This window comes from Globicephala melas, unplaced genomic scaffold, assembly GCF_963455315.2.
Source record: "Globicephala melas unplaced genomic scaffold, mGloMel1.2 SCAFFOLD_85, whole genome shotgun sequence".
In the NCBI taxonomy this organism is placed as follows: domain Eukaryota; kingdom Metazoa; phylum Chordata; class Mammalia; order Artiodactyla; family Delphinidae; genus Globicephala; species Globicephala melas.
In genome coordinates this window covers 1-25932 of record NW_027207260.1, presented here as the reverse complement: position 1 = coordinate 25932, position 25932 = coordinate 1, and the positions used below count along the sequence as shown (strand labels likewise).

At 38.4% G+C, this 25932-nt stretch overlaps 1 long non-coding RNA gene and 1 pseudogene across 1 annotated transcript in view; both read left to right on the top strand.

Annotated features, from left to right (window-relative positions):
* Nucleotides 1-5626, top strand: part of LOC115850870 (uncharacterized) — a 53956-nt gene extending 48330 nt beyond the window's left edge. Inside the window, exon 4 of the long non-coding RNA XR_009561495.2 lies at nt 3281-5626. This is a non-coding gene — a long non-coding RNA (uncharacterized lncRNA). The remainder of the gene's footprint in view (nt 1-3280) is intronic.
* A 2302-nt stretch (nt 5627-7928) lies between these two features.
* On the top strand, nt 7929-22888 carry LOC132595362 (ferritin light chain pseudogene; annotated as a pseudogene).
* Nucleotides 22889-25932: the final 3044 nt, after the last annotated feature.

Below are 25932 nucleotides of genomic sequence, written 5' to 3'. Positions count from 1 at the left end.
CAGGAAAGTGTGCTTTTGTAGTTAGATTAACAGGGATGGAAGACGACTTAGTATGTTTTAAGATACTCATGATCCGTTCTCTTGAGAGTCGGGGAAGAAGGGGAAGAGAGTTAATAAAATACCAAACAATTGTGACAAATTAAGTTCACCAAGATGTAGGTGATTAGTTACTACTTGAATAAGCCACACAAATCCAATCCAAGTTTTCCTTTAGTTTTCTAAGAAGGATCCCAGTGAACTGAGTCCCATGTTCAGTAAATCCACGTTCAATGGCTTAGTCTTTAAAAACTGTTATGTTGCTGGAAGCAGAAATATTGCCCATCAGTCCTAATTGATGTTTAGCTATCACGCACATTTGAAATAAATTTATTACTTTGCCTGATCTCAGTGTAATACATTCTAAAGGGGCAAAGAGCACACGAAAAGTTATGGAGTCTCCATCTTCTACACTAAAGTGTGCAATAAATTACATATTATTTGGCCGTGAAATTCACAAGCCATAGAAACCACACCATTAGCAATGTATACAGTGGTAAACAGCAGGTAATGAGAATGATATAAAACCAAACAGACTGTGTAGGTTGGCACTGCTGCCAATAAAGCAATCATTAAATGCATTCATATGCATCTACGCTAGGTAAGCTCTTTAGGGCAATTGCTATGAGTTCTACATACCTGTCAGGATATTATATATAGCCCAGTTTCTATGCCCTTTATTCAAAGACGCTGAGAAAGGGTTATTGTGGGTAAATTCAGACCTTTTCTCAATATAGAATTTGGTCAACATGCATTCTGAACAGCAAAATTTCACAGTATTTTCCTACACTAATTGCCACCTCAGCAAATGCAGGATTAAGTATAATGGATTGTAAGAAGTTAGAAAGGAAAGATGGAAGAAAAGAAGGAAGGTAGAAAAAAGGTGGATATGGAGTACTTCAACATTTATGTAGAGTGGACCTAAAACTAACCTGACGTTTCCCTGAATTATTAGCATATGCTATAGAAACTTAAATGAAAAAATTAAAAAACCCAGCAAGGGAAACTCAAAGATTCTTTGCTTTTTCACTTTACTGCATATACACGTCCATCTTAAACAATCTATATGCTTATATCGAATAAGAGAGCATTGTTTTGCAAGGCTATTTGGGTTCTATCAGCATGTAAAGGTCAGACAACTCAACTTTAGCAGAGTCAGCTTTCAGGTGAATATTTTTTTCTTTCAGGTTGCGAGCATTTGAATTTTCCAGAAATGTTTCCCAAAACATGAAAATTAAAAGAGTCCTAGGACAGCGTCCTTTAGAAGTTTTATAGTATCAAGGTTTTTGGAGGAAGAGTATCCTTGTCCATTATCAACACAATGATTCCAAGCAGATCAATTTATGCTGAGAATATTATATAACAGAACCCACTTCACATCCATTATACTGACAATGATCTTCCTTACTTCAACCTTGTGCTTCTTATAAAGTTGAAAATACTGAGCCAAGAACAGACAGTGACAATGCCAGAGACTCAGATGTATCTATAGGTGCCTTCAGACATCATCAGCCACCCAGGCTAAAGTCCTGGTTTAAAACATCCCAACATGAATGAATCTCAAAAATCATATGCTGAGCAAGTGAAGCCAGATCAAAAGGGCACCCACTGTATTATTCAACTTACATGAAATTCTAAACTGGGCAAAAGTCATCTCTAAAGATAAAACACAGATCCGTGGTTGCCTTGGGGTGGGAGATGGGGATACTTTTGCAAAAGCCTGGGAGGAAACTTTCTAGGGTTTTAGACTTGTTATCTATCTTTATGGGGGTGGTAGTTAAACAAATGTATACATTAATTAAAAGTCACTGAGCCGTTGACTAAAAATGTCTGCATTTTATTGTATGTAAATGATACCTTAATAAGGTTGATTACAAAATGAACCAAAACCAAAACAAAGCAGAAGAAAAACCTCTCAAAACCTTAAAGAAAATACACTGTTTTCTTCCAGGGTACCAGATTGGAAATGAGGCATTGGTCAGTTCTACCCTCAGATTATCCCTAGAATTATCTAGTCTATTTTAAAGCACTAGAGTCCCCTATCAGGAAAACTCACCCCATGTTTAATTACTTTGATTTCTTCTGTGCCTCTTCTCTCAACACAGTGAAGCCATTCACGGAAGAAAAACCAGCTTTTTCCAACTTTGCATCACCATATAGTCTTTGCAAAGCTATTATTTATAGAATAAAATTTGGCTACACTTTGTAAAAATTAGCTTTTTGAGCCTTACAAATCTTAACAGTTAACCTATTGCCTCCACTGGAATTTGGAAAAAAAATTATTTTGAAAATGAATAGCTGAGAATTGACATTTTTTTTGTGTGATTTTCTCTTCCCCTAAGATAGAAGTGAGTAGGAATGAGAAACACATACATAAAGAAAAAAAATTATCTTGCTGCCTTTGCATGGTTATAATTTATAGGAGGCCCTTTTCAACAATAATCTATTATCAGAATCAATAAAATACAATCTCCATGAAGGCCAGGCCAGGATATTTGTCTCTTTTTCAGCAGATTGCAATACAAACCACATTCATGGATATGCTTCTTGATGATCTTTGTAGTACTGTAACAGTTTACCATTTCCTCATGCCTCTTCACCTTAACTTCAACCTGGTTTTTCACTGATGACCTCACATTTCCTTCTCTATCACTTGGTTGTGGGCCTCTTTTCCAACTCCAACTCCAACTCGCATTTCACTCTGGAACCAAAGGAAGACTCACACCTTCCTGCTTTTTAGTGATACCTCAAGGTCATTACCATATTGTGATCACCCTGAAGAATAGCCAGACAATTGTTATTTCAGAGCCATCTGACAGTTTGTAGCTCTAAAAATTAACTAAGGACCGCATTTGTCAAAAATATCCTAGTTTAAGATTTTGGTAATACAGCAACAGTAATCCCGAAGTCACTTATGACAATCAGTGTGGGAAGCACCCTCCTTCAGGAAGATCCTTTGCCATACAATACTCTTTCCCTGTCAGGTAATAAGGAAGCACGGCCGAGGAAAGTAACCTTTTGTGGAAAGAAATACTTGGCTTCGAGAAGGCTTGCAGTTCATATCTTTTTCTTGAATTAGATTCCCCATTAATTACTTTATCCACAAAGAGGTAATTATCAGAGTTATGTAAGCAATTAAGGAGATGCTACTCCACATTCTTTCAGCTTGTTGACCTTTCTCACTTGATTTCATGTGGCCATCTGAAACATCAGTGATTTACATGTCTTTCTTTTTTTTTAACAGATTTCTGTGTGTGTGTGTCCCCATGATGAAAACATCATTAAAGTAAAATATAATGAATAGACTCTTAAGAAGCAGAGTCTACTGAAAGTCCTGGAAAATATGAAAGCACTAATATTCATGGACAGCTCTACACTCTGAAAGTTACTCCAAATGTTGTTGATCTCTCTTTTGTCTAGGAGTTTTTCAAATTTTCTACCATGATCATTTGTTAGTTTTATAATTACATGATAAAGGCATTACATCATACAATCTTTTGTTATCCATTGCAGTTTTAAAACTATTCCTTTCCTTATCCTCAGCACATATGTCATAGATTATTAGTACACAAGCAAAGACTTTCAACGTAACAGTACTTTATAGTGAGAAGAACTATACTGAGCTATCTCTATCCTAAGGCAATGCACTAGGAAAGCGCTAGGAATTCTTAAGCACTAGGAATACAGAGACGATCAAGGGGCAAGTTCCTTGCCTTCGAGTATACATGATCATTATAGCAAATGCTTAAATAGCACTTAGTATGTAACTCACCACAGCAGTCTTATTATCCTCCTTTTAATAGGTGAGCAGAGGAAGCCACAGGGAAGTCATAGGGTAAAGCCAGAATTTGAACCTAGGTAGACTAGTACACTCTCCACGGCTTTAACTACTACATTAAAATATATATATATATATAACTCCAAGTATTCCAAAGTTAAAAACACTTATCTACCAAAACTCAAAAAGGAGCACACAAACTTGCATAGAAAATAAACATGTAAAAGTTCATAAATAAACCACAGTATAACCTGCTCCACATAATATACTGACTGCAGTGTCCTGGGCCTCTCCCATCCTTAGGTAGCCGGAAATTACAACAAAATAATACTTTTCACCTTTGGAAGCCACACCATCTCTCATACCAACCAACCAATTACTTCCTTAGAGAGAATAGGAAATTAACCTGAATATCATAAAAAAATATATATATATATAGCATTACTGATGTAGAATCTTTGTTTAAAGACAATAATTTCAATAGCAGAGGGAACGTTACCATTGCAGGCTTCAGATAACATGTATATTTCTCAGATTTCATGCTAAATCATATAATGCCATATTGTGTCTGAAGCTATTTTTTCAATAGTCCATTTTCTTAAATGGACTAGCAAAGCAGTAAATACTGAGGAACATTTTGGCTCCCAAATCCTAAAGCCATTCTGATTATGCCTGGGTGATCATGGGGACGTCATCGGAACTACCAGAGGACTGGCTGAAATACCAGTGTTCTGGCCAGCTTACAAATCAGAAATTATACAGAATCCAATTTTATTTTTTTGTTAAGTAATTCCTATGAGGCTTTTGGGATGTCAATGTAAAGTCCTTTCATGTGTAATCTTTATCCATTAGATAGGGAACAATGCCAATCCCCATCATAAATACTTTCACAACCTGACACTGAAAATCCACTGTAGGGCATAGGACCTGCAAATAGGATGTGAATCACACACATCCACTCATTCAGACAATCCACAAATATTCATTTTTAAGTCTACTATATGCCAATAATGTACCGGCCTCTCAGATGCTAGACCATGCTAAATGCTGAAACAGACATACTCAGTTCGGGCCCTCCTGGAACTTATTACCTACAGAAGTGCCTTCGTTGTAAATGGTCAGGTCTCAGCCAATGCTATTATCATCAGCAGGTGACCAAAGGATAGAGCTTGCTTTCTAAACAAACTCCACACTCTTTGCTTTCAACATTTTTGTTTTCCTTCAAGGCACATAATCCACTGGTCAGTTTCTCCCAGTTAGTGAGGTTTGGGGAAAAGGTACCCAGTGAACAATTCCTTGTGGCCTCACTCTTTCCTCACACTCTCCTCTGTGGTTTTGAGCTAAAGAGACCTGGATTAAAGTCACTTGCTCTAACGTTATTATTTTAAAATACGGCTGCTCCTGCTTTGAGGATTTCCACTGGACCAACACAGCAGCAAAGCAGCACTGAATCAGAAGCAGGTAAATTTCAAAATGACAGCTCTAAACATATCCACTCTCCTTTTGTTCTCCTCCTATCCCTTTGCTCTGAACACCTCTGCCCTGAGGCTTTGCCTTTACCCTTCTCTGATTACTGCTCCAAAAGGGTTTCCAAGAGCAGGGAGTATTTATGGTTTCATTTGCTCCCAAGTCCTTGGTGGAAAAGGATGCTTGCTTCCTGATTCTTACTAATTCCACACTCACATCATCAACACAAAAATCATTAAAAAAAAAATTTCCTCAGCTTCATATTTCTTCTGGGCCAACACTGAAAGAATATTTTCAAAGAAACAATATCCTCTCTCCTTTGCTCTTCTGAGTTTCACGTTCTTACCTCCAGTCTCATTTTCAACCCTTATTACGGGATGCATCACAAAAACAGAAGAAAGTTCTTTGTGCTTTCCTGTACCAGCTAATTATTCTAATTTGTTCTGTCTCTACCGAACAGAATGCGAAATCAACACAAAGGCTGATTATGCGACCTTTTCCAAGGGAATGGTCTGAGAGTTGTCTATTTACTAATGAAGCTCAGTGTGTATTAAGGGTTGACTGAAGCAATCATCAGGAATTTTCATCCCTTAAATTAGTCTTTTCTACCAGATGCACATCTTTCATTTCGGATAATATAACTTTTAAGTTCAGGATACAACTGGACAAAAGAAAAGAAAAAAAGGTAACCAACACAACATTTGCAGTAATAACACAGTAAGAGCTCTCATCCTTCCCTGAGGAATTCAGCCTACTTTATGGACGCAATTTAGTACAAACTCATAAGAAAGCTAACAAAGCCCCAAACCACTTCACAAGAGCGTAGAGAGGTAAAGGTCAGAAATTATTACTGCCAGACCCAGCAGACAATGGCACCTACCGGAAAGAGCACAGGACAGGAAAACCTGGAAGCCTGTGTTCCAGTTTCGGTTATTCCTGTAAGCATTAGTACGATCTGAGTGAACTCAGCCTGCCTTGCTTTTTCCGTTTATAAAAACCTACATCATCCTCTCAGTAGAATGAAATGCCACATCTGAAAAGTTGCAGATCTCTTTAGGAAAGAAAAAAGCTCATGCTTTCCAACCAAAATGGAATAATTCAGTCAATGGAGACTTAATAAAAATCTGCCATAAAGCAATTGTTTACTTGAAATCTATCTTTTGTGGTATATTTATTGGGGTAAGGAGTGTAAGCAAATCATAATTAGAGTTACCGATTATTCCAGAAATCAAGGTCATTGAGTTCAGATTCCAACTTTGACCCTGACCCAGGCTTACAGAGATGTAAGATGTCCCAATACCTCATATCCACCATACATGGGAGAAACAAGGTATGCAGACAGATCCTCTTATAAATATCCCATATGTAGTGGTTTTAATACAGGGTCTCAGATTCATTGCCATTCTTCACATCCAGATGTGGGCATTTTCCCTTGAATTTAGGCAGGCTTTCCATGGCTTCAAACAATAGAGCAGGGGTCAGTAAATTATGGCTGGTGGGCCAAGTCTAGGCCTCTACCAGCTTTTATAAATGAAGTTTTATTGGAACACAGCCATGTTCCTTAGTATATGTATTGTTTGTGTCTGTTTTCACATCACAGCAGCAGAGCTAAGTAGTTGCAAAAGAGACTGTATGGCTTGTAATGCCTAAAATATTGACTGTCTGACACTTTATGGAAAAAGGTCTCCAACGCCTGCAATAGTATATAATGAAAGTGATGCTATGTAACATCTAAGACTAGGTCATAAAAGGTCATGCAGCTTTTGCATGATTCTCGTGGAATGCTTCAACCCTGGACACTCATTCTCTTGGGATACTCTATCTTGAATCCTAACTACCACGTTATGAGAAGTCCAAGCCACCTGGGCAGCCATCTATAGGCACTCCAGTCAACAGTCCTTGTTGGGCCCAGTCTTCAAGGGCCAGACATGTGAATTAAAATTATCTAGATGATTCCAGCCCCAGCCATCTGAATCCTCATGAGCTGAGGTTTCAGATATCAGTCATGGAGTAGAGACAAGCCATCTCCTCTGTGTACTGTTTGAATTGCTGACCCACAAAATCTGGGCACATATTAAAATTTTTGTTTATTTCACCACTAAGTTTGGACTTCTTTATTATGTAGCAATAGATAACTATAGCACTGTGTCTGTACACAGGATATCTACATTTCACAGAGCACAGATTTTTAGATGTGAATGTTGACTGCTCAGTTTCTAAGAAGAACGTATACACACACATAGGTACAAAATGTTTATGTATATATAAATATTAGACCTATATAAACTAATCTATATTATCCATAAAATGAAGGGGACTTGATAATAGCTAACATTATTTTTCGGTATTTATTGTGTTTCAAGAACTGATAAATTCTTGCATTGTATGAATTTTCTCTTTCACCCTCATAGCAACTCCCTGAGAGAAGTAATGGTATCTCTATTTTATAGATGAGAAAACTGAGGCAAAAACAGATAACATGCTCAAGAGTACTCAACAAGTAAATAAATTTTAGAGTCAAGATTTGAACCCAGGTTCTCAAGTTTTAGATCCCTTACTCATACTCACCAAGCTATATACTGAGGAAGGGGATGAAAGCTGACGCCATTACCTCATGCTCAAGAAGTTAGACAGAAACTTAGCAGGTATGGTTGAAAGAAGACAGGACTTGGAGTCGTAAGTCCAGAGCCTGAGTTATGAGATGAATTCTCCTCTCATCTAGATATAGGTTTGTTTTTAGAAAATGAAGAAGATCACTGCATATTTTGATTGTTAATTTCTGTACTTAATGATTACCAAAGAATGGAATTTTACCAGGGAGCTATTTTGCAATGACATAAATTATTGATTCAAACTCAAACCTTTATTATAAATTATTGATTCAAAATCAAATATTTATTATAAAGTCTCCCTTGCATCAGAAGTTTTTCCCACTCTTCATTTCTTTGAAACCCTTTCCTGTCTACTCTTGGCCAAAGCTTGAAGCCTAATTTAACACTTGGAAATAAAATAATGAAATAGTCATAACACAGCAATTCCAATGCCTACTGAAATGGAAGCTCTAAATAATTTTTCAGATAATTTAGGAAATTAAAAATATTTACATCATAGATGCAAAGACAGAAGTTACTTGTGTAATAAATGGTGAGACAAAAAGTTTCTGGTCAAGTAGATTTGTTTATATATGATCACTAATCTGAGTTCTACCCCTGTGCTAAAACCCAGTGACAGGTTGCATACAGCTTCTAAAGGGATAGTTCAGTGCATTGGGTCAAATTCATGCCATAAAATGTGGTATTAGTAGTAGTACTAGAAGACAGAGTGACTGTCTTCTTTGGGACATAGATGAAGACCCCAAGATAGACAATATCAAGGACAAATTATGTAGAATAAGATATTATCTCAGTCCTTGGACATGTCATCCAGGATAGAACAAGAAGTAGATTTATTATCAAGTACATGAAGCCAGAGACGGTAAGCAATGAGTGGTAGTTGGTTAAAATAGACAGGTTTTAGAAGCAGAGGCACGGATGTAGAAAACAAACTTAGGGTTACCAGGGGATTGTGGCAGGGAGGCTAAATTGGGAGCTTGGGACTGAAATATACACACTACTATACATAAAATAGATAACTAATAAGAACCTGCTCTTCTTATTAGCCCAGGGAACTCCATTCAGTACTCTGTAATGGGCTATTTGGAAAAGATTCCAAAAAAAAATAAAAGTGGGGCTTCCCTGGTGGCACAGTGGTTGAGAGTCCGCCTGCTGATGCAGGGGACACGGGTTCGTGCCCCGGTCCGCGAAGATCCCACATGCCGCGGAGCGGCTGGGCCCGTGAGCCATGGCTGCTGAGCCTGCGCGTCTGGAGCCTGTGCTCCACAACGGGAAAGGCCACAACAGTGAGAGGCCCGCGTACTGAAAAAAGAAAAAAAAAAGTAGATATATGTACATGTATAACTGATTCACTTTGCTGTACACCTGAAACTAACACAACACTGTAAATCAACTATACTCCAATAAAAATTTTTAAAAAAATAGGTTTTAAGAACCATAGTCAGGGAGCAGTGTGGATTGGAAAGACCTGGCAAGAAATATTTCTGCATCCTCAGACGGTGCTCCCCAAGCTGGCTATTGCAAGGGTGAGCATTTAAGAGATCTTTGACCTAAGGAGGACATGAGATTAACAATCTATCCCAATGTGCATGAATTATTCTCCTCGGTGCTATCAGAAATCAGATGGCATCCTAGAGCAGGGGTCAGCAGATCTTTTTTGTAAAGGGTCAGATAGTAAATATTTTGGATTTTCTGTACCATACGTCTCCATTGCAACTGCCCATCTGCTGCTGTAGCACAGAAACAGCCATGCACAATACGTTAATGAATGGATGCGGCTGTGTTCAAGCAAAACGTTATGTACAAAACCAGGAGTCAAGCGAGATCTGATCAGTGGGCCAGAGTGTGCGGACGCCAGTTCTGGGTCAGTGTTCACAGCTGAATGAGTCATGAGGCCTTAAGTTCCAGTTCTCATTGTACTACTTTCTACCTGGGTGAACTTGGGTTCGTCCTTTTATTTATATGGGCCACTGTATTAGTCAAGGTTCTCCAGAAAAACAGAACCAACAGCATGTGTATACAATGTGCCCATATATACTGACAGATATAGATCTAGATATCGATATTGATACCTAGATCTATATCCATATCTAAAGATAGAGAAAGAGAGAGAGATTTTAAACAATTGGTTCACACAATAATAGAGGCTTGGTAAATTCAAAATCTGCAGGTTAGGCTGTCTAGAGACTCTCGGAAGAGTTGCAGTTCAATTTCTGTAAGTCTTCTGGCAGAATTCCTTTTTGCGACAGGGAGGTCAGTCTTTATTAAGAGCTTCAACTGATTGGATGAGGCCCATGCATATTATGGAGGATAATCTGCTTTACTCAAAGTCCACCACAAATTTAATTATGAATTTCATCCAAAAACACCATCACAGGGACTACCCTGGTGGCACAGTGGTTAAGAATCCGCCTGCCCATGCAGGGGACACGGGTTTGAGCCCTGGTCTGGGAAGATCTCACATGCCGTGGAGCAACTAAGCCCATGCACCACAGCTACTGAGCCCGTGCACCTAGCGCCCATGCTCTGCAACAAGAGAAGCCACCGCAATGAGAAGCCCGCACACCACAACAAAGAGTAGCCCTCGCTTGCTGCAAATAGAGAAAGCCCATGTGCAGCAACGAAGACCCAATGCAGCCAAAAATATAAATAAATAAAACATAAAAATTTTAAAAAACACAAAAACACCATCACAGAAATATCCAGAATAATATTTGACCAAATAACTGGGCATGGTGGCCCAGACAAATTGACATGGAAAATTCACCACCTAAGCCACAGTTTTGTCACCTTTTACTGAGAAATATGACTTATCTGAGCTATTTTGATACCTAGAAGGTACCTTCTAGAGGTAACACCCTCAGTATTTTACATGGTAGGCAGTAGAGGGAATGAGCCCATTTGCCCAGTCATATGACACCTAAAGGATAAAATTCTGTCTTCTCTCTCCAACCCACAAGGATGAATGCCAAAAATACATCACTTATATCTGCTTTAGCTAACATAGGATAGGTCTGGAACAGACCTATGCTCCCAGTAAGTCTCATGAAATGCTGTTTCATTAAGGAGAGACTTTACTTGCTAAGATTAGAAGCAAAAGAGGGTGGTGGATGAAAAACTGCCCAAGGATATAAGCTCATGCAAGGAAGCAGGAGAGAGAATGGGTATCCGAAGATGTGCGCTCTGAGCCAACACTAATTCCACAGCATCAGGTTATAATTCAGGGAGCCCAACCGCTGGGGTTTTTTTCCCCTTCTTCTTTTCCCCCAAAGAGGGACAAGCATACTGACAAAGGAAGAGTATCAGTCACCACAGATAAATTGCTTTTTAGAGGTGATCTCGCAAATGATTTGGCTCAGTGTAGACTATGATTTGGCTCCCCAAACCATAAGCTAGAGCATTTCATTCCAGGTTCCTCTTCAAATATCCATGATAGGTAAAACTCTGGCATCAAGTAGGTCTTGAAATCTCCCCAGGTGATTATGATATGCAACCAGGGCTGAGAATCTGGAGATGTAGAGCAAATTTAAATTGAACTTTAGTTAAACAGTAAAACAAGCTCTGACTCTACTGGCTGGAGCTAGACAAGGGATATGGATTTAGTGGGATGAGAAGATAAAGGACACCAGGGAGTAAATCAAATGCTTTACACCTGTGCTTAGCTAATTGTTACTCAGATAATTCAGACAATCTTACAGCACCTGAACCCTGAAATGCCTTAGTTCTGTTTAAAAAAAAGTAACTCTTCAAGTAACTGAACTCTGAGAATCATGCCAATCATAAAGAAAAAGAAGAAATCTTATTTTTTGAATTAGTTGATTTCATATATACTGTTTCACTTTCATGATATTAACTAGTTATCTTTCTTTCCATTTTATGTTTGAGGAAAGTAAGGCTTTAAAGTCTCAGTAATTTTTTCAAGGTCACTTGTTAAGGGTGTGGTAGGCAGCATAATGGCTCCTAAAAATGCCCTCACCCTAATCCCTAGAACCCAATAATATGTTACCTTACATGGTAAAGAGGACTTTGCAGATATGACTGAAGTTATAGGCCTTGAGATAGAAAGATTATCCTGGATTACCTCATGGAACAAATCTAATTGCATGAGTCCTTAAAAGCAGAAAACCATTCCCAACTGTAGAAAGAGAAAGAGAGAGATGTCCTAATAGAAGCAGAATCAGAGAGATGCAACATTTTGGGTTTTGTAGGTGGAGAAAGGGGACTCTGAGTCAAGGACTACAAGTGACCGCTGGAAGCGGACAAAGTCCAGGGAACAGAAACATCCCTAAGAGCCTCCAGAAAAGAATGTACCTCTGCCAACACTTTTTTTTCTTTTTTAACCATCTTTATTGGAGTATAATTGCTTTACAATGGCGTGTTAGTTTCTGCTTCATAACAAAGTGAATCAGCTATACATATACATATATCCCCATATCTCCTCCCTCTTGCATCTCCCTACCACCCTCCCTTCCCTATCCCACACATCTAGGTGGACACAAAGCACAGAGCTGATCTCCCTGTGCTTTGTGGCTGCTTCCCACTAGCTAGCTCTTTTACATTTGGTAGTGTATATATGTCCATGCCACTCTCTCACTTCATCCCAGATTACCCTTCCCCATCCCTGTGTCCTCAAGTCCACTCTCTATGGCTGCGTCTTTATTCCTGCCCTTCCCCTAGGTTCTTCATAACCATTTTTTCTTTTTTTTTTAGATTCCATATATATGTGTTAGCATATGGTATTTGTTTTTCTCTTTCTGACTTACTTCACTCTGTATGACAGTCTCTAGGTCAATCCACCTCACTACAAATAACTCAATTTCATTTCTTTTTATGGCTGAGTAATATTCCATTGTATATATGTGCCACATCTTTATCCATTCATCTGTCGATCCTGCCAACACTTTTACTCAATTGAGACCAATGTCAGACTTGTAAGGTAATAAATTTACGTTGTTTTGAGTCACTAAATTTGGGATAATTTGTATGAAAGCAATAAAAAAAATACAGAGGTCCTACAAGAGCCAGGCTATATATTTATACTTAAGTATTTCTGAAATGAATTTAACCTTGTGATTGACAGCAGCAGCAGCAGCAGCTTCCAAGGGATCCCACCACACACCTGAGGCAAAAGGAGCCTAATACAAAGCAGTGACAGCAGCAGGTCACTGCCCCACACTTGGGGTAGAGGGGGACTTGATCTACTGTAGCAGCAGCATAGCCTGAATGGGAACCCATCCTCCTGTGGCACTAGTCCCATCAACATTAGTCTAATCTGCTAGCATCTGCTGTGCCAGCAGGCCCAACATATAACAAACCCTCCAACTCAGTAGCATTAAGTGAGCCAGGCTCAGTGTTTCCTGAAACTCATATCCAGCTGCACTGGAATCCAAGATATCACCTACTGTTATGAAAACATAAACAATAACAGAAGACTGGGAACTTCAGAAAGAAAAGGGGAACAATGGAATGGGTGAAAACAAATGGGGTAAATATAAGAGACTATCATTAGCCTCATGAGTTTCTTAAATTCTATATGATGGTCAAAGCAAAAATGATGACACCATCTGATGGGGTTCTCAATGTAGAGAAAGGAAATACTACAGAAAATCATACTTTAAAACTGGGGAATATTAAGAGACCTAAATGGAAGTAAAATTTTGAAACTTCACTTGAAGTAATGAAACACTGATTCCAGTAGGCTATGATAAGTTACATATGTATACTGTAATGCCAAAAGCAACCACTAAGAAAACTATACAAACAGTATACACAAATGATTATAAATGAATTAAATTAAAATGGACTTATTAAAAAATGTTTAAGTAACCCACAAGAAGGAAAAATAAGGGAAACACAGGATTGAGAAACTAAGGTAAAAGACAAAACAAAAAATAACATGGTAGACCAAATCTTTGACATGGCAATAATTACATTAACGGTAAATGATCTAAATAACCAAGTCAAAGACAGAGATTGGAAGAGTAGATAAAAAAAATCGCAAGCGTGATCCAACTATATACTGTCTATAAGAAGCTTACTTTAAACATCATGATATAGGTAGTTCAAAGTAAAAGGATGAAAATGATATATCATGTGAACATTAATCAGAAAAAGCAGGAATGGCTATATTAATATCAGATAAAGTAGACTTCAGAGCAAAGGAAATTATTAGGGGCAAAGAGGGTCATTACATAAAGATAACAGGACTAATCCACCTAGATGACCTAGTGATACTAAATGTGTGTGCACCAAACAACAGAACTTCAAAATGCATGAAGCAAACACTGAAAAAGGTAAAAGGAGAAAGTTTTAAATCCACAATTATTATTTGAGACTTCAACACAGCAATTTATACAACTACCAGAGAGAAAAATCAGCAAGGATATGGAAGAACTGAAAACATCATCAATCAACAGGATATAACTGACATTTAAAGAACACACTCAGTAAGAGCAGAATACATATTCAAGTGTCCATGGAACATTCACTCATATACCATATACTGGGCGATAAAAAAACATTAGCAGATTTAAAAGAATTAAAATCATAGAGAGTATGTTCTCTAGCCATAATGGAATCAGACTAGAAATCAATAAGAGAAAGACAACAGGAAAATCTTCAATCACATGAAAACTAAACATCACACTTCCAAATAACTCATGGGTAAAAAAGACAGCATCAAGGAAAAAATTTTTAAATGCATAGAATAAAAGAAAATGGAGATATAACAGATCAAAGTTTGCGGAATGAAGTGAAAGCAATGCTGAAAGGGAAGTTTATAGCACTAAATTGGGAAAGAAAATATTTCAAAGCAATAATCTAATTTTCTATATTAAAATAGTAAAAAAGGAAGAGGAAAAAACACTAAACAAGCAGAAAGAAGGAAATAATAAAGATGAAACAGAAATCCATGAAACTGAAAACAGGAAAATAGGGGGGAAAATCAATGAAACAAAAGGCTGGTTCTTTGAAATAAGCAATCTAACCAATAAAGATCTAGAAAGACTGATAAAGATTAAACAGAGAGATGGCACAAATCACAGATATCAGAAATGCAACCAGGGATACCATGACATATCCTGCAGGTTAATGAGGGACAAGTTACTATGAACAAGTCTACACTATAAATTCAAAAATGTAGATGAAATGGGCCAATGTTTCTACACCCAAAACTACCAAAACTCAGCCAAGATGAAATAGATAATCTCAATTTTCCTGTAACCATTAGAAATACTGGTTTTTCATTTAAAAACTCCCAAAAGAAATGTTCAGGCTTAGATGTTTCACTTTTACTCAAGACTTAAAGAATTAACACCAATTTTACATGATTTGATAAGAAATAGAAGTAGAGGGAACAGTTTCTAATTAATTTTATGAAGCAGTATTACCTTGATACCAAAACCAGACAGGGATAGTATAGAAAGAAGAAACCTACAGACCAATATTTTTTATGAAATTGGGTGAAAAACCCTCAGCCAAATATTAGCAAATTAAATCCAGAAATATATGAAAAGAATAATATACCATGACCAAGTGGGATTTATTCCAGTTATGCAAAGTTGGTTAAATATTTGAAAATTAAACAGTGTAATCCACCATATCCAATAGATTAAGGGGGAAAAGTCATGTGATCCTATCCATTAATGCAGAGAAAGCATTTGACAAAATCCAATCCCATTCATGATTTTAAAAAAAGAAGAAAAAAAACTCCAAGCAAACTAGGAATAGAAAAGGAGCATACTGAAACTCATAAAGATGATCTACAAACAACCTATACCGACATGATATTTAACTGTGAAAGACTGGATGCTTTCTCTGTAAGATCAGAAACAAAGCACCGATATCGGCTCTCACCACTTTTATTAAATATATCACTGGAGGTTCTAGTAAGAAAATAAAGCAAAAATAAATAAATACATAAATTTAAAAGTTAAATTTTTAAAAAGTTTATTTAAAAGATAAAAGGACTATTCCTACTACGTTGCATAGGAAGGAACATATCCTACTGAATGTTGAATAGTAATATATCCTATTATACTGAATAAGGAAAAGTAAAACTGTCTGTATCTGAAGACGAGATGATAATCTAAATGGAGAAAATACCAAGGAATCCACAAAAAGCTTGAGAAATAATATCAGTTTGTAAATGATTTAGAGTACAAGATCACCACAATTTTATCAAATTATATATTAATAACAAATGTGTAGAAGCTTAAATAAAACTATGTGATGCCATTTACAACTGACCTAAATAAATACTTAAATATAAGCCCAATAAGACATTTATAGGACCTCTAGACTGAAAATTACAAAATGCTGATGAAGAAAAAATTTTAAGTCCCAAACAAATAGGGAGACATACCTTGTTCATGGATTAGAAAACACAACATGATAAAGATGTCAATTCTCCCCAAGTTAAGAGGCTTAACACAATTACTCTTAAAATGCCCTCAAGGTTTTTGTGGATATAGACAAGCTTATTCTAAGATTTATATGGTAAGAAGAGGCTGAAGAATAGCTAAAACAACTTGTAAAGGAAGATGAAAATGGGAGGAATTAATCTACCCAATTTCAAGAGTTTGCAGTAATGATGGAGGGTAGATACATAGATCAATGGAATGGAATAGAGAACCCAGAAATAGACTGACATCAATACATATAACTTGTTTTTGACAGCAGTGCAAAAGCTATCAAGGAAGAATAGACTTTTCAAAAAATGGTACTGAAACAGTTGGACATCCCTCGACAAAAACAAACAAAAAATGAACCTTAACCTCCACACCTTACACAAAAATTAAATCAAAGTGGATCATAATCTTAAATGTAAAAGCAGGGCATTTTTAGAAAAAAAATAGGAGAAAATGTTTGGCATCTAGAACTAGGGGAATAATTCTTAGACTTGACACCAAAAGTATGATCAATAAAGGCAAAAACTGATAAATTGGGTCTCATCAAAATGAGTTAAAAACGCTTCATAGAAGATCCTTTTAAGTGGATGAAAACTCAAATTACACAGTAGGAAAACATATTTGAAAATCCCATATGAGACAAATGACTTGTATCTATAATATACAAAGAACTCTCCAAACAACTTAAAAAAATCCAACTAGAAAATAGGCAGAAGACAGGAACAGACATTTCATGGAAGAGAATATACACACGGCAAAGGAGCACATGAAAAGATGCTCAGCATCATTAGCCATTAGGGAAATGTAAATTAAGACCATAATGAGATGTCAGAGAGTAGCTAAAATTAAAGTATAGTGACAACATCAAATGCTGGCGAGTACATAGAAAAATTATATCACATCACTGGTGGGAAAATAAAATGGTTTAGCCACTCTGATCAACAGCTTGACAGTCTCTTTTAATCCTAAAAGTAGATTCACCCTACAACGCAGTAATTGTACTCTTGAGCATTTATCCAAAAGAAACAAAAACTTAATTAAGTTCCCACAGAAACTTACACATAAATGTTCATAGCAGTTTTATTTATAATAGCCCAAAACTGGCAACTACCCAAATGTCTTGCAGTGGATGAATGTTGAAACAAATTGTGATAAAATCTTATGATAGAATACTACCGAGCAACAGAAAGGAACAAATTACTAATATACGCAAAAATTGAAATGAACTTCAAGGGAATGATGCCGAGGGAAAAATTTTGAAAAGCCGATCTCCGAAGATTAAGTAATTCATGATTATGTTTACATATTATTCTTAAAATAACAAAACCGTGGAGATGGAGAACAGATTAGAAGTTGCCAAGGGTTAGAGATGGGGGTAGAAGGTACAGCGGGGGAACTCTGTGAGGTTTTTGTGGTTCCAGTACAAATAATACAGCAATCTTGGTTTTAATCCCTAAAGATTTCTAAAAGCAATTCCTAATAAGAGGTGTCCAGATATTTAGCAATGGCAGATTAGAGGTATAGCTCCCCAACATAACAACTTCAAAAGAGAACATACTAATTCAATGCATATGTTAATTTCAAAAAAAAGGCCAGTCACAATACTTAAATGGTATATATCTTAACTATATTATTCTAAGTATCGAGCTATACCAGATGGACTAGCAAGATTTTCTGTACATTCAACCTTATTTAAGACAGTAAATCTTATAATAAGACAGTTAGAAAAAGAAAAAAAAAAACAAACCTCAACTACAGTTGGATATTCTCATAGGAAGATGAGGTGAAAATATGCAGCAGCGGTTCAAAAGCTTAAGCAGTGGCACCTAAATTTGGTTGTGCATTAGAATCATCTGAAGCACTTTTTAAAAACCCTCACACTGACGGTTGGTCATCGTAGACCAATAAAATCATTTTAAATCTCCTCAGACGATGCCAATGTCTAGCCAGAACTGAGAACCAGCGGACTAAGCAGAAGGGGATGTTTCTACAAAGATCTCTTAACAATAAGTCCTTTCACCCAATCAGATTTACCTCCCCGCAAAGGGCTAAAGAACGCTAGTGTTGTCCATACTTGCTTAGCTTTAATTAGCACTTGTGACTTGCCCAAAACCTAGATCATGTTTCCCCTAAATTTCATGTTATTCCCTACGTTTTTCAAACCCAGGGCTAAGGGGTTTGCCAGGATGAGATTTTAAGTGCTCACACAAGGGAAGTCCCTGGCAAACCAGGACAGCGGTCCCTCTACATTGAAATGTAAAGCATCCTAAATAACCCTGCCACTGCTCCCAGATCCTAGTCTGTGCCAACCAGTGGAGAAAAGGCATTCTCCATTACTACCACGGCAAATGCTGCTGTACTTGCCTTGGCTGGTCCCTATCTTTTCCAGGCACCACTCCCCTTCACCTGCTGGTGGACGCTTTGGCCAGCTGACAATGCAGATATTTTCAAACTTTAAGGTGAATAAAAATCATCTGGAGGGCCTGTTATAACAGAGATCACTGAGCCCCACCAGAGTTGCTGATTGCATAGGGCTGGGACAGGGCCCTAAAACTTGAATATCTGACACATTATCAGGGGACGCTGGTAAAACTGGTCAGGTTGTTACCGAATGCAGGTTCGTGTGTCTGAAGCACAGTGAGGCCAAACAAACCTGAAGGTTGGAGTCTGGAGCAGAGAAAGGTTTATTGCAGGATCGAGCAAGGAGAGGGGTGGCCCGAGTTCCAAAACACCCTGAAATCTCCAAAGGATTTCAGCAAAGCATGTTTAAAGGCCAGGTGAGGAAGGGACGTCCCAGGGAATGTGATCAGCTCGTGCACAATCCTCTGATTGGTTGATGTGCAGGCCACAGGGCAGGTAACATTATCCATCCTTAGGTGCCAGAAGGTCTGGGGGCTACGTGCTCATGGTCATCAAGGAGTTAATTTCTTCCATTGGGTGGTGGTTTTTAGCATCTGAAAACTCAAGAAATATGCCTGAGATACTATTATCTGAGTACTTCAGAGAGGAACTACAGCAGAGGATATGGGGGATGGGTCTGTCCTAGGAAGGCCCCATAGGGTACTGCTTGGTTACAAGGTGACCATACTTTGAGAACCACTGCTCTAGTGGCTTGGAATGTTCAGAAAGTAATGGAAGAATCCCTTCCCAGGTCTAGATTCTAGTATCGCCAGCTATTTTGGTGGGGGGAAGGGTAAGTTTTGTCCTTGCTTGGACTTCTTGTTCATTGATAGCAAAGCCTATTTGAGGCAGTGCGCTCAGCAGTCCTGCAGTTCTGTCTTTTGCTTCAACAGTGTTTGGAATGAACAGACCCAGGGACGCTCCTTGCTCCAGCCCCCGACCACCCTCCAACCTTTCTTCCTGTCGCAACCTTTGGAATCAGCCACTCAGCTATCCTCAGCCTCCAGGACAGGCCAACACCGTTTTTTGAGCTTAGCTCCTTATCACTGATCAACCACGAGTTCCCAGGTGCGTCAGAATTATTCCATCGAGGTGGAGGCCGCCGTCCACCGCCTGTTCAACATGCATCTGGGGACACTTACCTCTCTCTGAGCTTCTATTTCGACAGCAACGATGGGACTCTGGACAGTGTGGGCCACATTTTTCGCCAACTGGCTGAGAAGTGTGAGGGCGCCCAGCGTCTCTTGAAAATGCAAAACCAGTGCTGTGGCCGCGTCCTCTTCCAGGATGCGCGGAAGCCGTCTCAAGATGAGTGGGGTAAAACCCAGGACGCTGTGGAAGCCGCCATTCTTAGGGAGAAGAGCCTGCACCAGGCACTATCAGATCTGCGCGCCCTGGGTTCCGGCCGCGCAGACTCCCACCTCTGTGACTTCCTGGAGAGCCGCTTCCTGGAGGAGCAGGTGAAACTCATCAAGAAGATGGGCGACCACCTGCCCAACCTCCGCAGGCTGGCTGGTCCGCAGGCTGTGCTGGGCGAGTATCTCTTTGAAAGGCTCACCCTCGAGCACAAACAGGAGTCTCTGAAGTCCAGCGGCCTCTGAGGAGCCCCTCTGGCATCAGAGCTTCTGCCTGAAGCCCTGCTCTGCAGCTACTAGGCAGCTTTGTAACCGCCCTGGAGCCCTCTCCCAAGCCTTGGACCAAATAGAAACAATAACGCTTTTTGCAGAAGGAAAAAAAAAGCCTATTTGAAACACGAACAGAATAAAGAGGAGAAAAAGAAATATATATATATACATATATATATATGTATATATATATATATATTCATGGTTTTTTTCCTTTTTTAAAAAATTTATTTTACTGAAGTATAGTTGATATACAATGTTGTGTTAGTTTATGCTGTACAACAAAGTGATTCAGTTATACGTATATATAGTTTTTCATATTCTTTTCCATTATGGTTAATTACAGGACATTGACTATAGTTCCCTGTACTATACAGTAGGACCTTGTTGTTTATCCATCATATATATAATAGGTTACCTCTGCTAATCCCAAACTCCCAATCCATCACTCCCCCACCTCCCCCTTCCCCTCGGGAACCACAAGTTTGTGTGCTATGTCTGTGAGTCTGTTTCTGTTTCATGGATAAGTTCATTTGCATCATATTCTAGATTCCACATATAAGTGATATCATATGGTATTTGTCTTTCTCCTTCTCACTTACTTCATTTAGTATAATAGGCTCTAGGTCCAGCCATGTTGCTGCAAATGGCATTATTTCATTCTTTTTTATAGCTGAGTAGTATTCCATTTTATATATATCACATCTTCTTTATCCATTCATCTGTGAGTGGACATTTAGGTTGTTTGCATGTCTTGGCTATTATAAATAGTGCTGCTGTGAACATAGGGGTGCATGTATGTTTTCGAATTATAGTTTTGTCCAGATATTTGCCCAGGAGTAAGATTGCTGGATCATATGGTAGCTCTATTTTTAGCTTTTTGAGGAACTGCCATAGTGTTTCCATAGTGGTTGCACCAATTTACATCCCCACCAACAGTGTAGAAGTAAGTCAGAAAGAGAGAGACAAATACCGTATGCTAACACATATATATGGAATTTAAGAAAAAAAGATGTCATGAAGAACCTAGAGGTAAAACAGGAATAAAGACACAGACTTACTAGAGAACGGACTTGAGGATATGGGGAGGGGGAAGGGTAAACTGTGACAAAGCGTGAGAGAGGCATGGACATATATTCATGTTCTTTTAACATATGAATTGCCCCACTTTATCTGTGTGAAATAAGTTTGTTCCCGTTATTGGGCTGCTTCTCAAGCTTTGCTGCTCATTTGAATTACCTAAAGAGCTTTTAAGAAAAACATTGGTGTCTGGGTCCCAGCCCCAGAGATTTTGATTCAGTAGGTCTAGGGAGGAGCCTGGGCACAGGGAGGTCTCAGAGTTCCCCAGGTGATTCTAATGTGTAGCAACTTTGGGAACCACCTCTTGGCTTCAATCCAGCTAGTGATCAGATATTAAATCTAAGACACATGGGCTAGTGCGTGAGCTCTAGGAAGATTCGTGCCAGGGAAAATGATCGATAGTTGTGTTACTTCTCTGAAATGGATTGAAATTTCCAATTAGCATGAACAGGGGAGGGTGAATGGGTGAATGCAATAAGGTGTATCATTTACGTATTGCCCTATGTGTGTGGCTAGAAGCTTTTGCAACTGAGGTCTGCCCAACTTTTCATGCTAATGGTAATGCTTGTCCTCCTAATGCAGCTGTAAACTTTATAAGCCCATAGGTAGACAGCATCACAAAATATTTACCCCTCCCCACTGGCCCACTCTCAAGCTTCTCTCCCCTTCCCCAATACACAAATGTACATCAATGCTCTTGAGACCACTATCAACATATTGACCTTCAATTCTTCTACTTTGCAGCTTCCCTCTTATCAGGAGATGTCAGCATTTAGTGCAAGGACAAATGCTTGCCTCTTGGTGAGTAATGTAGGCAATGCCTCCAAGAGACAAATAGCCCTTAGGGAGGGGGAAAAAGTCTTTCAAAAAGGTTGATGCCCAGAGGAGGCACTTTCAGTCATCTCAGCTTAGAGGTCAAATATCCAAAATTAAAAAGGTTAAAAAAAAGAAAAAGAAGAAAGCAAGGAAGAAAAGAAGGAAACAATTTTCTTATCTCATAGTAATAAGGCAGTTTTCCTTAAAAAAAAAAAAAAGACTTAAGCCTTAAATTCTCTTTCCTAATCAAAATGTGCTTTTCCGTCTTTAGACTATTCCTCTTATATCCTGTATTATTCATGACGTTTAATTCTTGAAATAGCACATGGCTGAAAACAGAAGCTAACCTCTTGTCCACTATGAATTAAATCTTCTTTTCCTAGGACCTGTCTACAGTGTACAATTTGGGGTTTGCCAACATAATTATTTTTTCTGAAATAAGTTACAGCATTTTGCCTTTTCAATATATAGTTATACAATATACCGTTAACACAACATAGTTAATATAGTCAATATAGTAAATACAACTATAACACACGTGATATGATGCCACTTTGGTGATTTTCTTCATCCATGTAATTCTGAAATTTGACAGTATAGTTTTCATATTCTAATGAGCTGAGTATTACCTTTGCAAGGAGAGAAAAATAAAATAAATTCATAATATTCTTGTGTGGTTTGCCCCTGGGGTGGATTACCATAATGGGGGGATATTTGAGCCTTTCCCCAAGTGATTAAAAAACCTCCAGCGAGCAGCCCCTTGTCCTCTCCAGGGAGTGGGGGGAAAGGATCTTTAATCATAATAATCCTGGGGGGAGAAATCTCAGAAATAAGACATCTGCTTCTGTGCCTTGTTGTTTTGCAGAATAGCAATGATTGCTTTAGCAGCTTCTATTGCCATGTGTGTACAATAAGTAAATGAACATAAAATTGAATGAACGCATAAAAGAAGGATAAACCCACCCAGCTTAACAAATCCACTCTCTCACCTGCTGTGCCCTGAAACATGAAAGAAAGAATCACGGGATCATAAGGATTAATAAAATAACAGTCTCTGTTAACAATATTGACAGAAGGTATAGGAAAATTTGTCTGATGTGGGACCAACAGCTTAACTGCTTAATCCTTTTTTTTTTTTTTTAAGGGCAACTCATTCATTTATTGTTTAAAGATTGCAAGACAACTTCTGAATTTCTGTAGCACAGTTTAAATGTTTTACTTTTTTGATAAATCAGAGTATAATAGAAAAAACAATTAGTTTCCAGTAATATCTATATCTCTATTCAGAATTAAGTCTTCCACAGACATGTAACCTGGAAACAAAAGCCTGTTACAATAAGCAAAGCTTCAACAGAGCTGCTACTTTTCGGGCCAGGGAAAGGTTCATCCCTATAGGAGGAGGATGTGCTATGTAAAATGGCTGCAAGGTCACAGCCTTGAGGGCGCTGGAAGTCTATTATCCTATCCCACATTAAGTAGTTTGGTGAACTTCAAACGTCCGTTCATCTGCAACCAAGCTGGCAAACCTTAACTGATATCTCAAGCAGGTAAAAAATAAATTAAAAGAAATCCTTACACTGATGTTCCTTGATTCACACTGTTAAATGGTTCATTAACATGTAATTCTGGCTAAGAATTACATTTGAGACTCCTTGCTCAGATTTTGGTTAACAGTACAAATCTTTGAGAAATTCAAGTTCTTATTAATCAATAATTTGTCAGCTAGGCTACATTCAGGCATCAGCTGCAACTACAGAATAGGTGCACTGCCTCAGCGCTTTGGAAAGACATAATCTAGAACACTACTAGCAGACAAAATATCTGTTACTAGACAGCACAGGTGCAGTACAGCAAGACAAAAACATATATTCATGTGTGCCGCGGACCAGCCGGAGAAAGAGGATTTCACCGCCCAGGGTCAGAAGGAACTGAAGTAGCACCGACGAATGGGGTCAGAAGGACCAAGACAATTGATGGTTGCAAGGCAAATTTTATTGCGCTACAGTTGCAGATTATCTAGACTAGAAAAAGGAAGGTTGCCAGATGGTGGTTTACATTATCTACAGACTGTCTCGGCTCAAGGTTAACTTCCCTGGGAGGAAACCCATAAACCCAGAATCATCAAAAATAACCTGCATGTGCAGGGGGAAGACAGCTTTGCTTGTCTCATTTTACATTCTTTCTGATCTCTGGGCCCTGGTGATTTATCTCCCATGGAATGGAACAAGGAGGGGAACAAGTAGGGACAGTCCCTTCGAGCAGCGGCGGCATGCCTGGCATGTCCTTACCTGCTCTCAAGGCTGACTGCTTCCCACAGGTCCCCCTTTTTTATTTTTTAACTTTTGCTGCAAAATAATTCCATGACGTTTAGTGCCGAGAGTAGTGTACTGTTGCATGAGGATACGAAACAGACATGAGAAGATTATTATCAATAATAGGCAAATTGTGGCCAGGGTAATAAATCCTGACAACCTTCCAGTAATCCAAGACTGAGGGTTTAACCACTTTAAATGATCCAGTAAAGTTTGAATTACATCGTCTGGCGAAACATCATCAAGATGTGTATTTTGTATATCCTGAATTTCAGCATTTAATTTCTTAAGATCAAGACTAATATTATTATCTGACCAAACACTCAGCAGATGCATTTTTACTTTTTCCCATTCCCAAATACAGTCACTGTACTTTTAAGGAGTAACACACATCCATGTATACTTTGCATGACAAGCTAAACGCATCCTCAATTTTAATGCTGCCATCTGATCTCCAATCCCCAAAATTGCGTTTTTAAATTCATCTAACTTGTTATTAATCCGTAAATATATGTGACTTTGTAAAGATAAAGCAAGACTGGTATGTTGAGATAACTGATTAGCAAAGTGAGCATGATTAATACTCTGTGAAAGAGCAAGAACGGCAGTAGCCACGGTAGCAGACAGAGCAGCCGACGCAAGTAAACTTACTATTAGCCACCCAAGAAAGCGTCTCCTCTGCAAGGCTTTAGAGACTTCCACCCATGCCTGTACTCCAGTATCTTCATACCAAGGTTCTCTCAGATGTACAGGCACCATAACATACATGGGTTGCTTTAGTATAAGCACAGATTGCGTTCCTGCAGAAGGGAACATACAACTGCTAAAAATACAATTAACACAGCTAATATTATATCCTCCTTTGGAAGAATTACCAATGTTAATAGAACCACACAAAAGTGTATATGGAGGAGCAACACAAGTTATAACAGGTGTATTGGAATAAGTTAGAGCTAGTTTCCATATATCCCAGTTCTTTTGAAATGTGATAAACCTATCTATGATGGGAAAAGAAGAGATAAGAATTGACACCTTGGTATAACCTATAGTACACCATATTTGGTTATTATTCCAAGATGCATTGCAACGTTCAAAATTGGATCCAGGAAAGTTAACGGTCATAAGGGGAGGCAATTGATTTTTTGATTTTCTGTTAAGCATAGTAACCTTATGTCCAGCTATAAGTATCCCTTGTCCTCCAAGTAAACGCTTCATACAGAAATAATTTCCTGAATCTTCACCTGTAACCTTGGCTATAGTAATAGCGGAATCCCTAAGTGGTGAGGCCTATGAGATTTGACCTCTAATATTAATAGCTTGCCCATTTTATACCAAATGATGGTATCCTTAAGATCCTCTCGTCGGCTGGTAGCCGGGCATGTAAGAGTAATGTTGGTT